The sequence below is a fragment of the Pithys albifrons genome, chromosome 16, assembly GCF_047495875.1.
Source record: "Pithys albifrons albifrons isolate INPA30051 chromosome 16, PitAlb_v1, whole genome shotgun sequence".
Taxonomy (NCBI): Eukaryota; Metazoa; Chordata; class Aves; order Passeriformes; family Thamnophilidae; genus Pithys; species Pithys albifrons.
Window position 1 is genome coordinate 11,044,068 of NC_092473.1, and position 22,116 is coordinate 11,066,183.

At 43.7% G+C, this 22,116-nt stretch overlaps 1 protein-coding gene across 4 annotated transcripts in view; it reads right to left on the reverse strand.

Moving 5' to 3' along the window:
* The window catches only part of PDGFA (platelet derived growth factor subunit A), an 87,704-nt gene that overhangs the window by 35,743 nt on the left and 29,845 nt on the right, over positions 1 to 22,116 (reverse strand). The window contains exon 7 of one of the 4 annotated variants that reach the window (XM_071570795.1): positions 16,704 to 18,795. The exons of 2 other annotated variants lie outside the window; for them this stretch is intronic. The gene's annotated coding sequence lies outside the window, so the exon portion shown is untranslated. Of the gene's footprint in view, positions 1 to 16,703; positions 19,423 to 22,116 lie in introns of those variants that run through there. One more of the 4 variants, XM_071570794.1, reaches the window with a different exon arrangement.

The window sequence follows — 22,116 nt, forward strand, 5'->3', positions numbered from 1 at the left end:
GGTATTTACCTTCCACTGCCTGTATTACCTCCATATTCCAGATCAACTTTTGGTTAAGAAAAGTCCACAGATGATAAAGAACCATTATATAACTATGTGCATAGGCAAGACAAAACCTTGGCCCAGCACTCTCCAAACTGCCAGCATTTATTGTCACTTCTCGCATTTTCCCAGTGAGAAGCCTGCCTCTGGAAAAGCAAGCTGCAATGCTAACACAGCCCATAATTGGTTAGAGACGCACAGCTGAGCTTTCAAGCTCATGGACTCTGGAGACCAGAGCATGGGGACTAAACCCAGGACATTTTCCATGACCAATTCTCACAGCCAAAGCCCTGCTCCCTCCTTTCCAAAGGGACAACAAAACTGATGACACAAGAGGTTTTCTGCACAGCTTGGGTTAGCTCTGAGCAGATGAGGTTGGAAAGCAGCTTTGAGATGCTGTTGTGTGTGGAAAGGATTACTTTAAATACCACTATTACACTGCTTGGGTATCATTTGCTTTAACACCGGGCAGCCAGACCTCTCCGGATACGGAACAGGTTTAGTGCTGACCGCAAATAGGAGACTGCTCCTCAGTCTGCCTTTGCAAGAGCTGCATACTGTTTTTGGCCCAGGGATTTCTTGGATGTTGTAACCCTGACCTGCTGTTCTCCTGACTCCAAAGAGCTGTTTGTGCCCATGAAGTGCAAGGCAGGTACAGAGCCAGCCAGCCCAGTCTGCAGCAGGCTGTGTTTATTTTTCCCAGGAGAGGCTACTACAGACTATAGTTGCAGCAATAAACATCTGAAATGCCAGGAGAGATGGTCTACTAAAATGCATGAGGGTAAGGACATAAATGAGTGGAACAAGCAGGTACTGGAGAAGCAAATTAGACACTTGGCTTCCTGTAGCTAATTTAAATGGGAAATGGGAGTTGTTCCAGGTATTCAGTAAACAGCCTTGCAAATTAGCTTCCCACAGTTTCCTTATGCTGCTGTACATGCATATAAAGCATGTACTGCTGTTCATTGCTTTAACTCACTTTGTTTCCAAAATCAGTGAATTTTCCCATTATTTTCATTTTTTTTCAGAAATGTTTACACACCTGGTTGTGAGCAAATAGGGTCGGAGATAACTGGAAGTGAGTTGTTAATAACCAGGTAGCCAAATTCTTTATTTTTGAAATGCTTCCTGAACCTGGTGTTACCAGGGGATACAAAACTGTTTTTCAGTAGCTGATATCTCCCTATGCGAGAAAGAGAGGCTCAGAACAGCTTCATATCTTCATCCCCTTCTTTAATTCCATATGAATTAACTTGAGGCCAGTTCAGGCTCTAGAGGAGAAGCACAGAGGGAAGGGAAATCAGCTCCTGTTCATGAGGAAAAGGGGGTCTGGAAGGACACCTACTATTTAATAAGGGGGTAAATGGTGTAAACCAGGCAAGTACTTGACTGCAATTTTAGCCCTAGATTAGCTTCAGTCCTTACACCAGGATTAATCTGTATGACAACAGATCTAACTGTCTGTACTTGCCCTCAAAATATCAGTTCTCTGGCTAAAGACAGCAAGAAGATGATGTTACTGAGCTCATAAAAGTCTTTGGCGAGTACATGCATGTCCCGTAAGGTGTTACAAAGAGTCCCTTCCTATGTGCTCCCTACCCTTACATGGGATGTAACACTAGAGTGAGGGAACACTGTTTCCCTTGCTTTCAAATTGGTCAGAGACCAATAAGCTTCAGGAATATACTGTTAAATTTCTGGTTCTTGACAGTTGAAACATCAGCAAATGGGCCAACAAAGCTGGAACAGGACACAGGAACACCAGGACTACCCATAAACCATTTTTGCTGGGAATATTCAGTTCGCTACATTGTCCATTTAATTTGAATGCTAAAGGCAAAAAAGAAATCAGCATTTCCAGTTCTGCTCATTCCTTATATGGTGAAATGTTAGATAACTTGCGTTATTTATAACCTGCACATTTGGTATTTTTTTATAACGGGGGGAGGAGGAGGACAGTGGGCAAAAAGACTGGATCTTTTCCTGTCTAACTGGAGAAATAAACTGTGTCATAAGAGCAGTCAATTTTATACTTATGCCTTTTAGAAGGGCAAATCTTGATCTGGGCAATTAAAATTGATATAGGTCATGACTTTAAAAAAGGGATTTACACACATACTCCATACAGCATAGTAGGAAGTGTTGAATATCAATCCTAAAGCTCTGAGCTATAAGGTAGCCTTCAATGTTTGCATTTCAGCTTCCCAACGCAGTAACACTTCTAACAATAAGATCCTGAAAACAGGGGTTTGGACATAGAGACATAGAAGATGTCTTATATAAGCTCCTGGCCTTCTCCCTGCTCCAGCTGTGTTGCATTTTCCATCATGATGAGCTGCCTGACACGGCTGTGCCACTGCTCATTCTCAGGTAAAGTGCTCTCCATCCCTCTTGTTGTTGCCATCCAGCTGTGTATTCTCATCTGGTCATTTTATTTTTCATCAGTGTCATAATCCTGATGCTAAACCCTGCCAAACCTCACTTAAATGATCATTTTGCCACCCATGGTCCTTATGTCATGTGTAGTGTGGAGCCTTCCCATAATCAGACCCCAGGTTTCACAGACATCACTCACCAACTCCTTTTCTGCACCCTGAGAGGCTTTTATTTCAGATGTGAAGGTCACATCATTGCCCTGCCACTTACCCCAGTCCCCTGATCAGCATGTCACGACATTACTCTGCCATATCCATAAACTAAACTTTTTTTTTAATTGGGAAACAGGCAATTTTATTTCATGAAAATCACTTCTGGACAAACGACCTTTACCTGAATGTGTGTGGCATCCAGCTCTGTCAGGCATTGCTGCAGGGCTACAGCACAGAGAACTCAGAGGCACATAATGCTGCCCTGTATCATCTTCACAAAATGTCATTTATTTTCTGTCTAATGGCAATTAACTTGGGGGAAACCAGTTTGCATGCAACAGTCTTTGTCCTAACTCGGCACTCAGCAATAGCAATGATATGAAGAAGATCACAGATTATTTCTAAACTAAGCCTAAAGCAGAGGTAAGTAGGGCATGACATGTGAATTTAAAGGCAGCCTTTAGCTGTGGTTAAAGATTGCTTGCAGATGCTGACTACTGATTTTTTTTTTGTGCCTTGCTCTGTCTCTTAAAATAATGTTTTCAATGTACTCATTGTCTTATTAGCTTTCCCTTCCCCCTGGATCCAGCAACATGCAAAAGGAATGACGGTAGATGTTACTTTTTCCTGCTCCATGGCAGAGGGGAGTGTAGGGTTTCAGACATTGTAAACTATTTCTTCTGCACTGAGAGATTGACTGCATGGGTAGAGCCCATTAAATATATCCATGCTGACAGTATCGCTTCGGAGAGTTCTGTGGGAAAAAATCTGTCTGCACTATGTTGGTACCTCCAGCCAGGCAGAGAGCTGTCTTGATAACTCATTCAGATAAAGAATAAAATGTGGAATGAATTCCATGCAAGATCAACGCTCTGTTGATGTGAGAACCGGTCGCAAAACGTACGACAGGATCCTCCTGTGTCTGTTGTTTTAAGCTTGGCAAATACCATGGATTGTATATGCTAAAGTCAGGATTTTATTAAAATAAACTCAAAGCTCCAGAGAGTTGAGATATGATGCAGCTTCCTTTGAGCTCAGGTCCCCTTATCACCGAGATATGTTGTGTGTGAATGCAATTTATATGAAGATTTTTAAGGCTAGGACAGCCTGTTACTTCTGCCATGCCCAGAAAAATCAGAAAAGGTATGTAGCAGTAATAAATCAATTATTTCTTGCAAATTAGATGAAGATAGCATTGCCTAACAACAGTCTTCCAGATGTTTGGGATAAAAGGTGGACTGGGCTGGAGGGGAAGGGAGGATTTCTAGATAACCAGAATAAATGGGATACGGTTTAGCGGCAGAACTGTAAAGATCCAGAGGAATGACACCTGTGTGCAAGGAAACAGATATCTAAGAGCTTGGGTTATGTCACTAAGTTGGCAGAGCAGGTTTAAACAAAGACTTTCCCCTGACATCATCAAGAAGGCAAATCCTTTATGGTGTTGAATTAGGAGTAACCATGGGGAAAGTAAATGACAGGTTTAAATAAATGTGGTGTGTTTGTGCTCACCCAGAAACCTTCCTTCGAATGGCACAGGACACCTTCCAGCTATGGCTAGGAGAAATCAGTCCAATACTCTTCAGATTGGGATGTTGAAAACAATAGTAAGTACAATTAAAAAAAAAAAACACAAAACCCCCTGATCCTGCAAGTCTCTATCAAACACAGCCCCCAGAAGCAGTATATTTGTCAACAGAGCAATGCCCATAACCAAAGAAATCTGAGACTAATTAGCTAGAAATTATTGTTAACTCATTACTACTAGTATCTTGATATACTAAAATATTACATATATTGATAGTAATATATTAATACTAATTATTCTAAATTCATCTGTTCCTGATCAGAGAGGTAAACTCATCAGTGTTACTGAAGAATATCTATACATTGGTTCCCAAGAAGAAGTAGAGTTTGTTGAGCAGTCTTGATTGACAGCAAAACAGGCAATCACATGAGCTCCCCAAAGAGGCAGAGGTTCAAAACCCCAAAAAGTCCCTGACTACCCACCACAGATGGCGAAGTGGGAGTCCAAGTAACAGAATCCAGCCTGTGGGGCTCTTTCATGTGGCCTTGTGACAAGTCAAACAGATAAAAAGTATTTTTGCAGGTATTTGTCAGTGAGGACTCAGAGGGTCTGGTGAAGCACCACCCAGATGCTGGGCCCACCTCTGAACATCTGGCTGGGAATAAGAGTGGCTCTGAAGTGTAGGAAAGCTCATGGTGATAAACCAAATAATCCCAGCTAACTCTGTGTAACAGACCAATGCGTCTCTCCCTGCTAACTCTGAGAGGAAATTAGTCACTCAGATGATTTGGGATGAACCTAAAGGAACAGCTTTGCACTTCGTGGGAAGGAAGAAACACTCAACATCATTTTGTTCCTACGCCTAAAACACTGGTGAAGAAGTACATGTTTTACCAGAGGCACTTTTTGCAGTGTCTGAGTCTCAAATCGCTGCCACTTTCACAGCACTCCTAAGACAATTCTTCTGCATAATTCTTCCCCCATCACTGTGTTTGCTGAGGTTTAATTTCACTTGGACAGCTGATGGGAGCACTGAGAGCACACAGTCCAAAAGATGCATAGCTCATGGGGAACACACTCTGAAAGAATAGGGCAAATACAGACCCATGTCCCTCTTATCTTGTGCAGATTCTGCCCTGAACTTGATCCTAGGGCAGCATGGAATGGCCCCATGTTCTGCTACAAATTAGTTACAGACTCCCCACAGCTTCCCCCAGGATGATGTGAAGATCAAACTCAGCTGAGGACTCTCATCAGATGCTCGAGTCTCACTCTGCACTTTGTATCACTCCCACTGTCTTCATCAAAATGACTATTTTTCTCTTTTCAAAGACAGAAACCATCCACATCTGCTATATTTGGATGCTGGACATCTGAAAAAAAGAATCACCCACAAAAACAGCCTGAATGAACCTGCTGAATGGCAAAGCACTGCCAACGAGACTGAATAATTTTTCTAGCAGAGATGTTTTTGCTGGTTTTCCCTCTGAAGAAAATAAAAAAGGATGAAGGAAGAGCTGGTTTCTTTTCTCATGCACGCACCCAACATCAATAGCTTTGTTAAGGCAGGAAAACGATTTCTGGGTTGTTTTTCCTGTCCTTAAAACTTGCAAACTCAACAGAAGTATTTCAGATGTTATTGCAAGGTAATAAATACAAAACTTCTCTGCCTCAGAGTCCAGAAATTTCAGGGACAGAAGTATTTAAGCCAGACATAGTGAAATAGAAACATGAATCTCTTTCAGAATGTGGCAAGGGAAAACCAGAGAGCAAGGGAAGAGGATGATGGTTTGTTCCGAGGTCTCCTTTGTAATTGAAGAGGGTGGGTGGTGCAAGATAAAATCAGGAATTTGACTTCTCAGGACAGATGGATTTGAAAAAGGGAAAAAATACATCTACAGGCCAAACTAAAAATGGTTATCATGGTGAAGTTATGGGCTGTTTCAGGCTGCCAAAACAAATAGCTTGCATCCCAAAGCAGTAAAGGTTACATGCATGGAAAATGGAGTTATCCCTGAGGACTAACTAATATATTGCAATTATTATTACAACTTTTTCAAAGAGTTTTGAGAAAACCAGGGCATGCTGAGCTACCTACCTAGTCTGACTGCATCTACAAGAGTCTTAAGCAGGGATGTTCAAGCCTAGAACAATTTCATATTCTGATCTTGGCTAAAATCACCTAGCACAGTTTGAGAGGTGAAAGCAGTGTTACTTCAGCAATTAACCAGAACTTTTTGAGGTCACTAACACACTGAAAATGCTTTGAATTACAGTAAGTTTGAAGTTATTTCCTAATACACCTCATGCCACTTCATAGGAGATATACTCAAGTAAAATGCAATCACCTGTGGAATTTCAGCTAAGTGCAGGTATTAGAGAGGAAAAACAATCCACACTTTTGACAAGGTTGTATCAATCATCATTTATCTGCTGTTTTGGTAAAACTGCCAAGGTATTTTTAAAGGCATGTTGTCCAGACTGGCACTTATACCAATGCAATTACACATTATTATGCAATTTCAATAGATTTCTATGCATTATTATATAAGAATATTGCTTCCTTTTGGAACAACCTTCATGGTTATAAAAGAGTGTAAATCCCTCCCTGTCTCCTATTTGTCCAAAAAGTGTAGTCTGATGGTTAGAGGAAAGTACAGGATACTGGGATCTCCCAGGCTTCTTTCCCAGCTGTGCCAGCTATTAGGGTCAGCCTCTCTTCCACAAAATCAGTGAAACTCTGTACTGAACTTTCCTGGGAACATGATAAAATCCTTAATCTCTTGCTGCCTTTCTACCCCATCCTGCAAGATATCAAGCACACCAGCCCAGAAAAGCTCTTCAGCAAATGACTGAACCACTGTGGCCAAATCCAGCGCTTGCCGTGATCTCCGGGTGTGCTGCTGCTTCCAGAGCCAGGAACGAGTGGGGGTGATAGTATTCATCTACCTCCAGAGGATGTTTCAAACATTAAGTAACAGGATTCTTGGAGACTGGGCACAGGATGCAACAGAGGGAGATTATCATTTCTATCCCTATTCTTAATAGTTATTAATGGAAATGGATGATAAAATGTCTATATCTACATATACAACATCCCTCTCATCCTGTCAAGGCAGAGCATTATCCTGTAAAGAAATGGGAGTTCAGATTTGGGGAGGAGGAAAAAGAAAAAGGAAAAACTAAGCACGCTGTTGGAAAGTTTGTACTCTAATTCTCTCCTGGGAAGCCAGAACCTACCTACAGGGTGTGTTGAGTTAGTTCCTCATTCCTTCTTTGTTTTGTTTTCTTTTTAACTTCTTTTGAAATCACGGCCTGTGGAGCATACCTTGCCCTGGGGGAACATCTTGCTGAGCAGTTACTCACACTATAAAAGTGTGCTACTTCTCCCGCCTCCCTTTCTTTGAGGCCCCGTTTTGAGGTGAGGAAAGGGCTGATTGTCCAAACCACCAGAGTCCAGGGTTAACCAGCTCTGGAGTACACAGCAGGATAGCTTTGGGGTGCTCAGCCTTGGTCCCTGGCTCTGGGGGAACTCATGTGGGCTGGAAGTGCTCCAGCCTGGGGTCATGGTGGGCTTCAAGAAGAGAGTCTGGAGGTTTGGTGTATCTCCTAAAATTGTTCCAGCCTGGAAGCTGGGATTGGCTTAAGAAAGAGCTCTCCTTGGTAGGAATAATTTCCTATGAAAGACTAGTTTCTCCTGAATGACTGAGGATTAGGAGAGGGTCAAAAAAGGGGTGTTCTCTGAGATTTAAAGGTAAAAGCCCTCACTCCCTGTTTCAGTGGACTCTGCCCCTTTTCTGTTTGCTTTTCCCTCAGCATGTGCCGGCAGTTGGCCCACAGCTGAGGCTAATGCGGGGTCACATCGATGCCCAAGTCTCAGCAAGCTTGGCACTTTCCCCTTCCCCTCAGCACAGCACAGAGCCAAGGCTCCTCACAGGCCTCAGGGATGCAAGAGAAAAAGGAGAAATTCTTTATGGTTTATAAACTTCATTGAGTTCATATGTCCTTGTGATCCTGCAAGCCTTTCAGCTCCCTAACTTACCGCAACCTAAACTATGTGAATGAGGAGAAAATCATCAATGTAGTTAGCAATGTACCATGAAATTCACTGATTAAATTACTGGATAAATATTTGAGTGGATCTAGCTGACAGGTATGTCATGCATGCAGTCTTAAAATAGGAAGGTAAAGGGAAATGAGAGAGAAGTGAGCCAAGGAAGAGGTACAGGAATGTGATTTCCAGTGCCTTTTTGGCAATATAGAGGACATGTGTGGTGAAACTGAGAGGAAGGCACCACGTTAAAATAAACTGAGAGAAATTGCAGCTCTGCAGAAACAGAGTTAAGCAACAGTTCTCCGGGAATAAGACTGGCGAATGAATTTATGGGGCTTTACATCAGCTGAACCCATCAGGTAGCTTTTAACATGCTTGCAAGAAGCAGAGGTGGTGATTTCCAATAAAATCTTGGGAAGCTGGAGTGGGTGTGGGCTCTCTGGAGAGGCTCACACCAGCCTCTGCTGGTGCTGGGCTGTGGCTCTGTGCTGACTTCTCCACTTGCCATCTCCATGAGGGACTGTTCCTTCTGCAGCCTGAGGATCTTGTGTTTAATTAAAAAAGATGAAAGGAAAAGGTTGTCCTCTTGTAAAAACGCATCAGGGCAGTGTGTGGCAGTCAGCAAGACTCTGTTGATGTGCTGTCGAGACATGCAAAGCACGACTTCAGGCAGCATCAGCAAGGCAAGATTAGGCATCATCACACCCATCAGGTCAAGCCTGAGAAGGTCTGTAAGAATAGGCTGATCATATTTGTGTAAAAAGTCTGTAAAGTAATTGCTTTTAAAGCCACCTAATTAATTTTTGACTAATTAATTTTGCAAACATTTCCCCTTTCCTCAATGTGGCATTGACTGGCCCTGCAAAGCATTTGGCAGTGGCCTGCGTGGCGTGTGCAGTCACTTTGCTCCTTGATGTTACCTCATCAAAGAGCAGCTGAAAATGATATTTCCAGCCAGACTATTTTCAAGAGTGGCCGGTGAACTCGCTCTGCCCTGTGCCCTCCAACTGGTGATTAGAGAGGTTTCCTGTATGCCAATTCAGCTCAGATCAGTGATAAATTGAAAATTGTGACATGCTGACCAAAAAAAAAAAAGGTAAAATCATGACAGGCTATTTTTGGTTTCAAAAGAAACTCCTCTCTCTAGGTCTTTTTGAGCCCTCACCTCCACGTACAGCTGCAGAGGAGAAGGAAAACAGGATGCAGGGTTGTAGAGCTGGAGGAATGGAGCATAAATCAAAGGAGACAAGCTGGTCCCTGTTGGGTGCCTGGGTTAGACCCCAACCTTTGAGCAAGGTGAGCATTTGTCACTTGCTGGGGACTCTCCCAGTAACAGCATTGTCCAGCTGCCTGAGAGTTTATACTGGGCCATAGCCGCGTCTCACTTTTTTCCTCCCACTGTGTCACCTCCTTCCCTTGTGCTGACAAGTGATTTAGACAGCCTGCCCTCCTGGCCCTGCATTTGAAATGTAAATCAAACACATGGGACATAAAGCTAGGTTTCAAAGTTGACTATTAACTAGGGCGGAAGGGGTGGCGTAGCAAAAACAAACAGTTCCAAGTTCAAGTCTAAACCATAAGAGCAGGCTGAAAAACCCTCTTCCATTGCCAGCCAGTGTGAGGGTAAGCACTCTCCCTCGGGCAGAACATATTTAGTGGTTGCCTGAGTTCCTATCCCAGGTGCTTGGACTCCAAATCAAGTCTGACAACTGGCCTCAAAGGGAGGAGGATGCTGGGATGCTACAGCTGGCATTGCGCAATAGTGTGCGGTGATTTTAGTTATAGAATCACAGAATGGTTTGGGTCAGAAGGGACATTTAAACATCATCTAGTATAGAGCAGTTCTTGATGTCCTGAAAGCTTTTGATGTTGAGCTCTGTGGTATGCTTGTTTCAATATCTAACACCCCAGAACAAGAACTTAACCAGTCCCTGGCATGGAAAACCTGGTGTTCAAAAGCAGCATCTGCTCGCTTTCATCAGGAGAATTAATGACCAGCTGTACCTTGCAAGATGTGGGGATCCCCTAAACCTGGAGGCCACCACTGATGTCCTAATGCTTTCAAAACCAGTGGAAGTTTTACCCCAAAACTATGAGAGGCCCAAACCATTATGAACATGTTTTTTATCAAGTAGGGTGTACCTCTACCAAAACAGAATGTAGTTTAATATTCTTTACCTGTCATGCCAAATATTTCCAGGGGAAAAAAAAAACAGCAGCAACACCTATTTCTTTTTAAATAATTTCTACCATGACTTAGAAATTTGTCTCTGATAATTCTGGAGTGACAGCCTTACCATTAAGGTCTAACTTGGAACTCAGAGACAGGAGTAACTGATAATAGAGGTGTGAGTCAATGCTGCTAAGTCCAAGCATTTTGGTAGGTAGCAGTTTTGTGGGCTTGGATACAAAGCAAGATTTCTTTGCTCTCAAGAACAATCTTAACAAGAAAGAAAATCCTCACCTATTTCTGAATTCCTTAAAGCAGTATTTTCAGTGCAAATTTTCTGTCAGTGAGAGAGGGTGAGAAGAGCAACTGTGAGCAGTGCTGTCCTCCAGTGAGTAGTGATGATCCCAGCTGGGCAGCAAGCTGGCTGAGCAGGGGACAGCTCAAGCCTCCAAACATCCCACTCCAATAGTTGGATCAAGGCCCCTGGTAGACAAGATTGTGTCCTGGAACTCCAAGGAGCACCCTCGGAGTGTCAGCCAGGGAAACCTCAGGGCACATCATCGCATGTTCTTTTCCCTCAGCAACCCTATTTGTGGAGTGACTTAACCACTGCTGAAAACTGATTTGGGGAAGGGAAGCAATGCTGTAGAACTGCTGAACAATGTTTTCCCATGGACTCAGTTCTGTTTCTGTTCACAGCAACGGGCAGGGCTGTGCTGGCATCTGTGTATGCACAGGCGGCTGCTCCATCTCGGGGACCAGCTCCACCCCGGTGCTCTCTGAAGGCAGAAAGCACTAAGTGCAGCTTCATATGAGCCGCTCACCAACATATCTGCTAATAACATTCCTTTGTTGATAGCTTGGACTGTTTTCAAACAGGCTTTGTCATCTCCTCCAATATGGGAAAGCATTGTCTGAAACCATATAGGATTATAACTACGTCCTAGTCTTCCTGTAAATAATGTGTCATTCCAGTGAAAGGAACTGCTCTGCTCCTCGTTAGGCAGGATTGCAGAGCACGTTGAAGCCAATTTACTGGAGCAGCAGTGAGGATATCATTGCACGATCTTCATTTCCATTAAACAACTGGATCTAGCTCTCTTTTATTTTTAGGCTAACCATGCTGAGCTTTCAAATTGCCTTGATGATAATGTAGCTTTTAAATGATTTGTCGTGGCTGGTCGTTTTGCACATGAAAGTTGCTACTAGCTGATTAGGGGAAAAAAAATCCACCATTGCTTCTTCTATTGCTCAGGAAATTGCAATCCTCAATCTGCAGCTTGAAAAGGATGTTGCCATGGAAATGATGCTTATGCTGTCGTAAATAAAAGTATTCCAGGGTCACCAGGGTCTGCGGCATAAACAGGGGCACAAATACTGCCTGGAAAAGTGCCAGAGTGGTTTAAACATATAGGAAGATAATTTTAATGGTATTTTGCTTTCATCGTTATCATCAGAAGGACTGATGAAGGTTAGCACGTAGCTATAACCTTGGCACAAAAGCAAAGCAGAAAAGTCTTAGCTATTGGTAATACTAACAGAGTAGACAAAACCATATCATAGCCCTCCTGACCAGTATTTTCCAGCTCAGTCAGAGCAGTATTCCCTTCCCATTGTATCTCTTGCAAGTTCAACAGTGCAATCTCATTGTATGTTCATTTGGGGGCAGTTTTATTGAATTCGTGAGCAGAGCAGAGACCTCAGGAAAACCAGTTGATGTTGCAAAATGCTGTGTCATGGACTATCTGATGATGCAGTGAATACTCCCTGATTCTCCAGATACATTCCACCCATAGCCCAGGAGAAATCATGGGAAATTGGCCTTTTATGTGAAAGGAGACACTTTTGAAGATCTTGACTGAGGGAAGGAGCTTGTGTGCCTTTTGCTGCTTCTGTGTGAGGGCAATGGGAAACAACCTCATGCAGGACCAAGAGCCAGCATGGACACTGTTTCAACAGCGAAATCTGAAGGCCAGCAAGAGAGAGGGTTTGGGATGTGTTGGTTCATGTGAGTTTTCAGGAGGAAAGCAGGCAGTTACTGTTTCTGGTGGGTTCTTAACTGTTCAATGGACTGCTCAATGGCATTAAATGGGCCATACTGTGAAGCTGCCTTGGGCAGTATCAGATCAAGGATACACGCTTTTCTCTTTGTATTTTTAATACCCACACAAGCATTTAGAGCACAGGCAGTCACTTTAAATAAAACTACAGAGATTGCAAATGCCACAGCTTGCTTATTTACTTACTGTCTCTTAGTCTGCCCAAAATGTGGAAATAATGTTTCCAGAGATGCTGGAATTCATGTGCCTGTTGAGAATCCTGGCTCCTGTCCTGGATGATATTGCATATTCAAGGGATGATTCACTCACTCCTGAGAGGGAGGAAGGACTGTACCAGCTGTACCACCTCTCCATGGCTGACTGACAGCCTGGTGATGTTTCCACAAGGAAGCCTCATGCCTCCAGGTTAAGCCAGCAATTATGGAGCAAACAAAAAAGAAGTGAAATGGAGAGATGAATCACAGAGAGACCAAACAGAAGAGAATTGGAAAGGTGATGCCAAGCCAGACTGACAACAAAATTTCCATTTGTCTCAGCCCAAAATATGTAGACAGGATTCTGCATTTCTCTTTTTGTGTAAACTAACAATGCTCTTTGCCATCTGCAAGGAAGGATTCAGGAGGGACCAGTTCAGCTTTCAGGGCTTAACCACCCCACTCCTGTGAAAGGGTAGTAAAACCTACAACCAGCAGCCCTCAGTTGAGGACAAGTAAGACCCAACACTAACACCCTTGACAGCTCCATAAACTGACTTAAAAGTTCAAGAAATAGGTTTACCCCTTTGGTACTCCATTTTTAAAAGAGTTTTATCCCTGGGACAGGAACTGAGCGGGATACAGGGCTGATACCATGCACATTACACACCTCTCCATGGATTTATCACAGAAGGGCTGGCCAAGGCTTTGAAGGCAGCTGACAGCTCCCAGCTGGCCAGGAACCCACTCGTGTGGCCTCTGCAGCTTCCTAACGGGAACAGGGTGGAAAAGTTGGGCTCAAAGGTTGTCCAGAATGACTAAAAGAGAAACAATTCCTCCTGCCACTCCTGTGCTAATCAAAGGGGTGTGGAGAAGAAGTTTCGATTCCTCATGTCCTGCACTGTCAAACAGGAAAAAAAGTAAATATAAATATATATAAATTACACAGCCAATTCCTCTATTAAGGAAGGCGGCTTCATGCCACCAAAATCAGTCTTGAAATTAATCTTGCTTGTGGTATATGGAAACTGAACCAGATAGCCCAAGCTCCCTTAAAACATTTTTCAAACACACCTAATCTGTTTACTCCGAGCTTTTACTGCTGGCGGTACCTGGGACTTCGCCTCTGAGATTTCCTACAGTTTGTGATCTTGGCAGGTCAAAGTTTCCAAAGGTGGGGAGAAGAGGCAATCCCTTCCCTGCCTGTACAAAAGGTATGTGCCTCTGAGCTACTAATTTAGAACCAATGATTCAGAAATAAGTAACATAAAAACCGTCTAATGCTGATGTTTACCGAGCACCTCCTCTGAGCAGACAAAAGCATGTGTCAACAGGGAAACTGCTGTGTAGAGTTTGCATGGCAAGCGGCTCGGCATATTTAAACAGCTTTTGCAGAGATGTTAACATGTTGCTAGGGAAGCAGGAGCCCTCACGGATAAAGGTGCCCTCTTGCTCCAAGACCCACCATCCGTACAATGGGAAAATGGAGCTGCCCCGGCACTCACCGCTTTTTGTTTTCGTCTTTACAGCTTAAAAAAGGCAGAAAAGGCAGTTCTTCCAGCAGCTGATTAATGATCCTTCTGCAGAAACTGCATTTTGCACATATTTAGAAATCTTGAGCTAGATAACACTTTGACCTAAAATATAAAAGGTTCTTTTCTTTTTTTTCTGATAGTGTCTGACATTTGTACATTTTAATACCTCATTTTTGAAAAAAGTCTTTTCTAACTTGAAGAACAAAGTGGCCAGGCTGTGCTGTGGATGCATGTGCACCCCTTGCACGTGTGTGGCTGGTGGGTGCTCTTAGCAGGTCGCTAGACCAGCTCTGGGGCCCACTGACACATCTCAGACCACCAGGAGAGACGTCCCAGTCTGCCTCCAAGAGGCCCAGGAAATGTGCCCGGTGCACCTCCCATTCTCCTGGTGTGTGGTCTCTGGAGTAATCAATGTCATCCCCTGCCTGTGCACCATTCTCCAAATTTTCTCTTCTCCAGAATGCCCCATGTGTGTGTGATATGAGACTGGGTTATATTAAGCCCATTGCTTGAAGGACCAGAGACGATGCCTCCCATGGGCACATAGCACAGAGAGAGTGAAAAATTCAAGGAACAAGTGGCACTGTAATCTATCTTACCTCCCCGGAATAGATCTATCCACGTACTGATCTCTATAAACACACCCTTTTCTCCATATGGGTGGGTATATATTTATATGTACCAGCCTCAAAATACCAGTAAGTTTTTATTAGCCCCATTTGCAGATGGGGTGATGATGACAGACAAAGTGCTGTGATCCCTCTGGGCTGCTCCTCCTTGGGAGGGGAGAGTTGGGGTCCTCTCTCTCTAGGAGAGGCAAGAGAGCGAGGTGAGTTTTCCCAAATCCCAAATAGCTCCTTAGTGCGGCGATCTTCCTCAGCTCTCACTTTGAATCATGCTGGCAAATAAACATGAAAGTGAAAACGGTATTGTGAGATAGTTATGCAAGAGCGGGCGGATCCCAGGACTGAGCCATTGTTCCAAACGTTTAATTAACATTATGAAAGCTGATTAAAGGAAAATCTTTAACCTCCAGGGAAATCCCATTTTCCCTTACTTCCCATACCGCTGTAATTTTCACAATGTAAGAAGGAAAGTGTTATTTCAAGGCATGATTCATATCAGCTACAACCTGATCTTTGCCACAGCCGTGTCCTGCAGCTTAAACAATCGCGATCAGTCACACCAGACGGGGACACTTCTGAGACAGCATTTTTTCCCCCATTATCCCATGACCTGAATTGCCATCATAATTTCTAGACTTTGTGTCATCCTGGCATGATGACAAGTGTTCACCCACGCTCCACAACTAAAAGTTAGTTCACAAGGACAGTGATACCTACCCAGACACAGCATCTCAGATACAAAGTGCGAATGACACGCCACAGTCCGGTGTGGTAACAGCAGGAACTGTTTGCTTTGGTCACTGCAGCAAATTCCTTTGAAGGCAGGAAACTGGAGCACCATCTTCAGTGACTCCCCATCTAACCTTGAGAGAACGACTTACCCTTTCTCCTCTTTTGGAAGTGGGGATAAAGGCAGTGTTACCTCTCAGGGCACTGCAAACAATAATGATCGTAACCAGGCACTGGAGATGTTAGGTGGAAATTGCTGTTGCAAATTATGTTAGTGGAGAGATTTGTTTTCAAGCAAATATAGCCACCCAGTACTCAGTTTTGTATGGGTCACATTTTGCCTGTTTGTTCTCCTAGGACTATTTTAATTATATGTCATGGCCAGCCCATCAGAGACCTAATCCCAGGATCTAAACTTGGAGGCAATAGACAGCTGACTGTCTGCACGGTGCCCTCAGAGAAGCGCCCTTGGGGCTGCAGTGAGGGCAGTGCAGCTGATGGGATGGAAGGACTTGTACCAGCCACACATGCAGAGCAGGCACCTGCCCAGGGACAGCCCTGATCACCCACCTGGCCAAGGCACCACAAGCTCCTCAACCCCTCTAACAGGGATGGCACAAGTGTCATCAGGGAGACACCATAGCCCTGGGCCCTCCCCTGGTTAACAGGAGCGGGGGTGGAGGCTGCATCTACACACACGCAAATCTAATTCTTGAGAACACACATGGCTTCAGTCCTTTCCAAGCATCAGGCTTATATAAATACATACACATATAAATACATGGTATAAATACAGCCTCTGGCAGCAGAACAGTCTCGTATGCAAATCTTCAATAGTTCTTCCCATCTGTAGATCCTGCAGGACAAAGACATCGCAGAACTTCAGGGACCATTCTGAAAATGGAAAACACTATCTTTTCCCACTGTTGTCTACGCATACCTGATGCAAAAAATGTTTTCTGGATGATACAAGATCATACTCACTACTCCCACTATGAAGAACAGGCACCTCTTTTGTGCAAACAGAGACATTAGTAAAGTAGAAGCTTTATTTACAGCATGAAATTTCTCCTTCAAAAAGTACTAGAGGTAAACCAAATTCACACAGTGAATACAAAATGTATGAAATTCTGACTCAAGAAAAGGCAGGCAGCTGGGTATTCTGATAAAAATGGGCCTTTATTTTTTAATTCTTCTTTTCATTACCTGGATTCTGTGTTTGTCAGAACAACAAAATATAGTTTCTTTGATACGCAGCAAATCTGAAAACAATCCTGCAAATAGCACAAAACAAGAACTCCCACAAAAAGGGAAAGCTATAAAATTTGAGAGGCAACAAGGCTTTCAGAAGTGCCAGTTTCCCAGTGCAATGGCTGGAAGGGTGGCCTGGCCTGGCGGCAGTTCAATCATTTTGTAACGAAGGACAAATACTTTCAACATCCTGAGAAAGAGGGCGGGGGGACGGGGGCACGGCTCCCTTGCCTTCCCTCCTCCTGCTATTCTTTCTCTTCCCTCCCCCTACCCCTTGGATTTTCAATAGCTCTTTAGTGTTTCCATCAAAGGCTTTTACCATTCATCCTCCCTTGTGGTGCCTGCCTTCCACCTGTCTATCCATCACAGCCCTAACCCAGGTCCTTTTTCTCCCCCCCCCCCGTCCTTGCTATTTTTCATGCAGTGGGATTTGTTTATAAGCTTCTGTATTACCTAAACTGGAGGGGAAGAGGCTGCTGGGAGGAAAGTGAGAGAGCAGGATTAAGGGGGAATAATTCAGCTCCACTGCATTTCCATCTGAACGGTCATAAAATGTGCAAATCCTGTTCCTGGGAATTCCATGTCAGAGGCCTTCCCTGCCAATTGCCCTTCCCGTGCCCCTTCTCTCTTTCCCCTCTCATGCAAAAACAAGTGTTGGGAAAGATGCCTATAACTCCACGGACACCAAAAGCCATGATGTGTATGCTGGCAGAGAGGAGGGTCCTACCAGCACTGTGCAGGGAGACACTCCAGATGTGGCCATAAACGGCAGACAAGGGGGTGGGAGGCTGCAGAGATTGAATCAGGCAGGACAACAGGAGCAAGCAGGGAAAGGCCACTTAATACGACAGCTCCCAACACCTCCCCAGCTATAATTAATGAGCCTGGGTAAAACACAAAAATAACCTTCCAGGCTTGTTCATTCTGTAAGAAAATCATACAGAAATATATGATTCAGATCCCAGCAGCTTGAAGAGTTTCTACTATCTCCTTTTTAGCTCATCACCATCACAAGGCACCAAAATAGACACAGGCCAGCTTTCCAGACCCCAGAGATCCACCAACAATCCACCTGTCATCAAACTGCAAGACAGAAGAAGGACCACTGATGTACACAGGTCAATGGAGATTTGTCATTGATTCAAGCAGAGGTCCATGTGGCTGGATGTGGCCTCTGTGCACACTTACTACCTGCCCAAACACTCTCAGAACAGCAAGTAGTCTAAAAAAGAAGGTGGCTCCTTAACCTGTCCCAAACACTAGTGAGACTACAAACCTTTTGTTGGTAGAACTTCGTGTCATATCTGCTGGACATGGCAATAGCTGGCAGCTTTCTTCCACCTACAGACACATCCTGGAGATACTGAGGATCACCCAACAGGTAGCACGTGTCAAAATAAGTTCCTTTGATTGAAAGTTATTTATTATTTTTAAATACAATGAGAATAGATTGAATGGGTTGCCCATCAGCAGCTCAGTTTTTTGTTTGGCAACATCTTGGACAGTTTGACCATACATATAACAACACAAAATAAATTTCACTTGCTTGCATTTGGCTATAAATTCAGTCCATTGATGATTTATAGTTCTAGCAGCAGTGGAATATATGAAATTAGAAGCCCTTCCATCTTTAAACTGCTCTGCAGTCTGGTGGAGATGATGAAAGCCATTGTTCCTAAGGCCAGAGGAGAGGAGGAGTTCATTCAGCTGGCTGTGTTTGGAGAAGGTGTGCAAATTGGGTCCAAAGACGAGAAGAGGCCTAGAGAAACAGCAGCCCTTGGATTTTGCAGAACAGCCAAGAAGAAATCCTTAATGATGCTATCATTGCTTTGCAGGCTGGAGGGGAGCAGTATTTCCATCAACTAAAGGATCTCAACTCTTTGGCTTCCCTGAGGGCATTGCAACAGGACAGACTGGGATTGCTCAGCAGAGTCACTCTCAGATGTTTGTGTTCTTCCCACCCACCAGCAGCCTCGAACCTGAGCATGTCTTTGGCACAGCAGGTGGTATCCTTAATCCTGTGGAGGGCCAGCCCCAAGCAAAGATTAGCAGAAGAATTTGTTTTCATTAAAATCCAACCTACCATTACCATCCTCTCTGGCAGTTTGGGTTTAAAATGTGCACGTCCAGCTATTTTAGTGGCTCTGCTTCTACAGGGAAAGGGCAGCTCAACTTGCCTCATCACTTTCTACTGTCTTTCTTTTAATCAACAAGTAAATAAGGCAGACACAGTGAGGAATGTTAAATTCACCTCCTCCTGGAGAATTTTGCCAGCAAGATCAATGGAATTGGTATTTTGCCTTCAATATGTTTCTTTTGTCTGTGGAACTGGTCTGATTTTCCTCCCAGTGAAACACTTTTTTATGGAAAAAAACCCCACAAAACAACAAAACAGAGAGAGACATACAAAAAAACCCACTAAAAAGTGCAGGGAAAATACAAAACTTAGCACCATGTACTCCCCTCATTATTAGACAAAGGTTGGGAAGGGTTCACAAGTGTAAAATGCTCATGTGAATTATGAGATTACTGCTCAGTTTTCTTTCAAGTCGTGGGCTGGAAACAGATGGTGGCTGTAGCATTTATGACGGCACAACATGTTACTGCAAGCCTAGCCATCTCTCTCTCTCCTCTCAAAAGTGCAGCTGCAAGGAAAGTTGTGGAAAATCACATTAATAGTCTCTTCCACCACAGTTTTCCAGCCCTTCATCCCTGGCCAGCACATGGACAGAGCCATCTTGTATCCTAGCAAGAATACTCTTCTAATCCCTGTCCTGAATAGTTACCACTGACTGGCTTATTTAACAGCTAGTTAAAATGTGAGCTTTGTCAGCATCGTAAAAAAGCCTCCAGAAAGCAGGTCCTTAAGGTCAGAGCAGATGCCATGTGACCCCAAGCACTCCCCATGGGAAACACTCAGAAAGAAGTGATCAGACTGTCCTTCAGCTGTTTATTATTTAAACATTCTGTTCAGGCCAAGCAGGTTGATTTATAGAAAAGCAGAAAGACAGAATAACACTTGCAAAAGCATCTTTGAGACTCAGAAGTCCAAATCTCACTTTGAAGCAAGAGTAGAAACTTTCACAAGGGCAAAGCCTCTGGATTTTCCGTAAGACAGCCTTCCAGTGACTACAGGTTTAGAAATAACTGGGGCCCTGAAGATACAAAGAGCAACTAACCCCATATTTACATATCTTGCCTGTACACAGGGAAGAGATGTTCAAGCTTCACTACCCATGTGCTTCAGTCCTGATGGAAAAGCTCTGTCACCTAAAATGCATTCATACACACAGCAAAGTTATCCTTCCAGTCTGAGCGAAATGCAGGAGCTGGCAGGTGGACATACCCCCGTGGTGGAGAGCACAAGGTAACCAGCAAGTGTGCAATAACTGCATGTCACAAAGGTGCACCCAGCACCAGGTGCTGCTGACTTGGGGACAGCTCACCTGGACTTGAAACCACGAGCTGAGCATGGGACACAACCCCTCAGCTCTCCAGACACCATTGAGGGGCCTGACTACCCCAGGGAACTCTTCAAACAGTAGAAAACTGTTACCTGTTATCCTTAGGATTTCTGTGTGCTTTACAAATGTGAAATATTCCTGTATCACAACGTTTCTGAGAGTATTAACTCACTAACAGTAAATCCAGCAGCTTGGGATTCCAAAATCAGGATTTTAGAATTACTTCTTCAGCTTAGTTAATTATGACTGTCAAATAGCAATTTTCCAGACAAGTGTCAGTGGTAAACGAGACTATCCATTTTGCTGTTTACACTTTGCTGGCCTCACTACCTGATTGGGAACATCAGCACCAAGTTCACATGTTCATTCTTAGTCACTCAAATTTGTGTTCCTGCCATCCTTCTCAGAGCCAGCTACACACAGGGCAGCACTTCTGCCCTCTGGGGTGTAGTACAGAGCAACTGAAAACAAGGTAGACTTTCACCATTTGCTTTATCACTTTTCGCAGCTAGACCAGGAAGTTGCTGCAGAAATTCAATAGTGTACACACTTGAAACTCTAAATAGCCTTTTTCCAGAGATAGACTCTATCCAGGTGATATGACCATACATATCCACTGCATATCTGTCATAATTGCAAAAGCCCTCAGACCTTTCCTCTAAGATAGAGAAGGTGCCATTTTATTTTTCTTTTGGAAACCTCATCCTGCAGAATTCATTTGTATCCTATGCAACAATGTACTTCCTGTAAGTAATGAGCTATAAAGTGTATTAGAAGTTCCCACTTCTGGTTTTATCTTTTCCTGATCTAGCCTGAAAATTCTTTTGAAGTTCCTCAAAGTGTTCTTCATGTATGCTTGCTTTAGGAAATACCAGATCACTATTGGCAAACTTCTCCTTAATTAAGTGAGATAAAGGAATCAAGATTATATGATCTGCTTAATTTCCCACCTTTTTAAGGTACCATTTAAAGATATTTTTCTCACTTGCCTTAGAAAATAAACATGCTGAGGAAAATAAGGAAGGAAAAGGCCTTAGAGGCCCAGAGAGAGCAGACATGGCTATGGGCTACGGGCTCTCTAGTGAAGTTGAACTTGCTGGTAGAAAGCCACTGAATAGTTACAGCTTTCCCTCCTTACTATGGAATGGTTTACTGAAGGGTTTTAGACTCTTCTGAAACAACATCACTCTGGACAATGCATAAGAGTAAAAGGCTAAGCTACACTATGTTAGTACAGAGTGGGCTCTTCAGGGGCTCAGCTTAGCAAGCCAACTCAGATCATGCCTAACTTTAAGCAGGAGTAACTTCAAAGAAACATCTCGCATGCCTCAAGTTCAGCTTTCCACTGTCTGTCTTGATGAATCACAACTCAGAGTATGCAGGGAGCTAATAGGAAACATTTGCACTTGCTAATCCCAGCTGCAAGGTCCCAAAACCCCTATTAGCCATGAAGGCATAGCCTAACCATTTGGGATGGGCCAGCAGGCTCTTCACAGCAAATGGATACAAGCTGTTAGGCAAGCTCTTCTGAAGCCCATCTATGAAATACATATTCCAGAATAAAGAGTTAAAATTTGATTTAAAAGCAGTATTAGGGGCAATCAGTACAGGACATGAGCTGAGCATTAACCTGCCCAACTCCTACATGGCCTGCTGAAGAAACCACTCTATCTGGGATAAATTGCTCCTGTCATTTTTACTGTGGAAACCCATTGCAGTCAAGAGGAATTCAGACCTTGAAGCAGTTTTTGAGCAGCTTCCTGGCTCCAAAGAGACCTCTGAGCAGAGTATTTTACTGTGGGTGAGTCTGGACCAAGAAATGTCTTCACTTCCAAGTGTGTGTGAGCACAGAGCCCTCAGCCCACTTCCTCGAAG